Below are 4,529 nucleotides of genomic sequence, written 5' to 3' on the forward strand. Positions count from 1 at the left end.
TAGGGCTCATAAGCACCATTTCTCTTGGCATTTGCATTGCCCTGGAAAATTAGTTATATTAGGGCTAAAGAGCTGGAAACATTTGCACTGACGTGTATTTAGCTGAAATGGCCAATTAAACTAAAATAGCTTTGATTTAAGTGAAAATTAGACAAGTGGCAGTACCCAGGATAAGATTGATCAGGATTATTTGTGAACTCCCAGTCACATTTCTGTTGGAAGAGCCAAAATTATGTACCACGTGCTTATTCTGGCTCTCGATTTTTTTTTTTGCTGGCATTAAACCACCTGTTGGAAGACAGACCGTGCCTTATCCAGCATAAAGCCAGCCAGTACAGCGTTAATTCGTCAACAATTTCTGAACAAATGGAAGCACGCATTTGTACAGGATCAGCACTTTGCACCAGGAAGCCACCGTGTTTGTGATACTTCCTTGGAAGCCATAAAGCTGGGGTTTTTTTCTTCTATCAGCAGCCCACGTGTGCAATGCTTTAACTAAAATGGTTTAACCTCGGCCCTTTCATTACAGCAGCACAACCCCTTCCCGTAGGCCAGTCCTTAGCTTTAGGTTAGTCATTGCTTTTGGTTTACACTTAGGAATTTTATTTGATGCGGGAGCAGATAAGCGATGCATCTGCTCCGTCATACTTCCCCCAGTGTCCCTCCCTTTGTTCTTTTTGCCTTTTATCCACCAGGTTCTCTCTGCAGAGATCCCTGCCCTCACCCGGCTGCTTTCCCCTTCTTCTCTAAGCCTGCCTCTGCCCACCTCTGCTTCTGCAGAGCTGACCAGTCACTAGCATTTAGCAACGCCCTTACTATTTACTGACGTTAATTCCCTTCCGCAGAATTAATTTCCCCTTTGTCTGCCTGCACTAGAAACATCTGCGAAATTTGCAACGGTTTCTCCCAAAATGAGAAAAGGGAAGAAAGAAACCCTGCAGCCATGCATGTGGCAGCCCTGGCCATCCCACCCGGCTCCCCTCCCTGCTTGCAGCTCTCCCACATTCAAGGTAGGGGTGTGCATGCTGAGTCACTGCCTGGGGTTAACACGCTCCAGCCTTGCGACAGCAAACACCCATTAGTGGAACAAAAGCGATGTTGACAGTTAGCAGTGCATAGCTAACTCTGATTAAAGGCCAGCTCGTGTCTTTGGGGAAGAGCAATGGAGGGGGAGAGCAGGGGCTGGTGCCCAGGGGAGCCTCAGCGCTCTTCTGGCTGACTCAGCCAGAATCGTCCCCGCAGGTGCCGGGGGACAGCCCCTGCCCTGCCCCACACGGGCTGGGGGCCAGCCCCTCCTGCGGGTGTCCAGCAGGTCCCCCAGCCCCTGCGGCAGTCCTACGGCACGTAGGTATGGTGCCTCCAGGAGCAGCCCCGGGCTGGGTCTGAGCCGGGCACGACGAGGCAGGCCGGGCAAGAGATGCTCCTGCCCACGCCGCGCACAGCAAGTCTCCCAGCTGGGACACACCTTCGCTCGCTGGGGCAGCGCGCTTGCAAAAGAAGCTGCTATGGGCATGAATATTTACATTTCCTTCCCATGGATATCAAGCCAAATTCCGCGTTTTGGTTCCAGGGTGAATCAGGATGGTCAGACACACTGGTTCAGAGAACAGAAATGTCGAGGTAAGGCCAAACGCTAATGCCTTCCTCCAGAGGGGATGGAGTGCCTGGCTGCTCTACAGCTGTGCTGCCTTTCTAGCAATTAATTCAGCAGAAAGGGAGGGACGAATCGCAGCACTGCAGGCTACTGGGGTGTTTTTTCATCTTTGCTTGGAGGGCTTACCTGGCAAAGCTGTTCCCTGAGGTCAGCAAGTCTAGAGAACAGTGCCTGGTGAACAACACCCTGCGACTCTTTTGCAAAGCTCCTCTGCTGGGGGACGTGCCTTGTCTCTGTGAGATACTGCTAGTCCCCTGGGAATACATGCTCTGAGCGTGGGGCAGGAAGGAAAGAGGCAGCCAGACCTTCCCACCTTTTGGCACCTGCTTAAAAAAGGGCAGGGAGGTGTGTTTAAATTCCCTTTTCTTTTTCTCTTAGTTGGCTAGACTTGTCCTGGGCCCTGGCTGGATGGCACCAGCCAGACTATATGTGCGGGTAGTGCATCCTGGGATAAGGGACACTATATCCCAGTGTGGTCCTCCAGCATTGCCCAGCACCTCCATCCCAACTACTGGACTGCTGCTGGTCTGTTAAGGTACATTAGCACCAGCACTGGCTTTCCAGAGCAACCTGCCCCACACTGCAGTTTGCTCTGGTTTTGCCCGAGCTGGGCAGCCCCTGCAGCAGGCAGCAGAAGCGTGAAGTGCAGCCCAGGCCACGGCAAGCCATCCCTGACACCAGATCCGATGCCTGGAGAAACATGTCCTAACCCTGCCAGGTTTGCTCCTTACCGGCACCCATGTGAGCTAATCCTTCCCTGTGCTTACCCAGCCCTCCCTTTTCCTTCCCTGGGAAAGCCGTCAGCCTTCTTACCGGGCAGCTTTGTCACCGGGCGGCTGAGCTGGCACCCATGGGGAGACTGGGACGGCCACCACCACCCCGAGCTCAGTTTTGGGGCTGCACGGGCAGGCCAGCGTCGGGGGCTGCCCTGGCTCACACCTCAGTGGCTTCCTCTGCAAACCTAACAGATGCTCGCAGCAAAGAAACAGAAACCAAACCAGAAAAAATGAGGCGGCTGCAGGAAAGCATGTTGGTAGGCTGCTGCTGGGTACTGCTGGCTCTGCTGGGGCTCCCGCTTGTGTCGGGATCTACCTTTACTGCTGTTCGTAGCCTCCTCAGGCTGCCTCTCCAGCAGAAAAGCAAGCGGTGATCGCTGGGGATATTACTGCACGATGGGAAAAGCAGCTAAAATAGCGGCTGGGCGTGATGCTGAAGAAGTTGTCTTCCTACAGTGTCCTTAACACAAATACTCTTACGGAAAATGAATCAGCCCTCTTTGGGCTTTTTTCCAGAGGCCCCTCTGACTAATTCTGCCCAAAACAGCCAGGCTGACCCTGCGCAATGGTGTGACGGTGGCAGACAGGACTTGCTCACGTTTGGGTGGAGGCAGGGAAAAACAGTTTTGCAGGCCTGCCCAAAAAAACCCTCAGGCTGACTCTGCCAAAAACCACACCAAACATATGGTAAATGAAATCGCTGGCAGGGAGCTGGCTTGGACGGCAGGAGTGTTTCAGCACTGTGGACTGCTCGTTAGCTGGCCTGAATTGTATTTACACTGCTTTAAGCACCTCCATGTTTAAGGAAGAGAAGGCAAAGAAGAGGGCAATGCCAGGTTTTTTGGTGTGCTTTTGATGCTTCTCTGTGCACGTTATTTTTATGACGATGTTAGCACAGTCCCAGCGCTTGTCCCATCACTTGGTTAAGAGCAGCAATGGCGTTGCAGAAGGTTTCACCTCCTTATACAGCAACAGACTCCCGTGGAAAAGCAGACAGAAGGGTTTTCTCTCTTGGAACAGGAGCTCTGCCTATTTCACCATATGAATGTCCTGTACATTTCATGGAGCTGATGAAATCATGTACAGATGGGATCCATCTTAACAAAGGCTTTTATTCACAGGGCAGGTTTCTCTGCCATATATTTTGGGCCATATTCCAGCTCGCACAGCCATACCAACCAAATGCATCCGCAGAGCCAGACAAATTTCTGAGCAGATACCAGACGCAGAGATGCTCTGCCCCTGCTGCTGTGAGCAGCGTGACTTCCTTGTGCAACGCTGTGGCCCCCCTGGAAATCTGAGACTTCGAGTCATGGCAATAAACATGCCTTTCCTCACACGGCATCCTTCGCAAGGATTCAAGTACCCGATACATTTCCAGGGTGCTTCCAAGTGCTGTGGAGAAAGCATGGCAGAGAAGCAAGATCCTAAGAAAGAGCATCCAGAGGTGCCCGATGTCTTCAGTGATTTGGGAGACAGCCATAGGAATAGCTGTGGTGGCTACAGCTACAGAAGGAGGATGAAAATGGAGCAGCCAAACAACGGTGCCTTTTCTTGAGTTTGGGGTGTCATTTTTCCTCCTGGAGCTGTAGTGGTGGAGCGCCAGGGGAAGACCTCACCTCCACATCCATGGGCAGCTTTCCACCGCCCTTTGCGTGCTGCAGCTTGGAGCTCGACTCTTGTCCAGGCCTACCCCATCTCCTAGCTTCTCCCATTCGTCTGTAGGCCATGGCATCCTGACCCTATATTGCACTGTTGAGGGGTTTTTGTAGGAGAAGGCAGGGAGGCAGATACCTCAGAGCTGCCGCCCTGCCCTTGCTACGGCCTCTGACTCCACGCGTACACCTTCCCGGGGCTGAGCGATCGCGTAAGCCGATGGGATGACCAAACCCCAGATAATCTTGTTTGTTTAACAACCTGATCTGGACCAGAAAAATGGAAGACTGATCAAAGTTGCAGAGCAAACTTTTGGGTGCAATCCAGCAACACACATCAATAAACTCTTCCCCCTGCTTTTCTTTTTTGCCGTACGTTCAGCGCTCAGTCAGTAGTGCCTTAGAAACACCTCGCTAGCTGCCCACGCTCAAAATGAGAGCTGC

This window comes from Aquila chrysaetos, chromosome 13, assembly GCF_900496995.4.
Source record: "Aquila chrysaetos chrysaetos chromosome 13, bAquChr1.4, whole genome shotgun sequence".
In the NCBI taxonomy this organism is placed as follows: Eukaryota; Metazoa; Chordata; class Aves; order Accipitriformes; family Accipitridae; genus Aquila; species Aquila chrysaetos.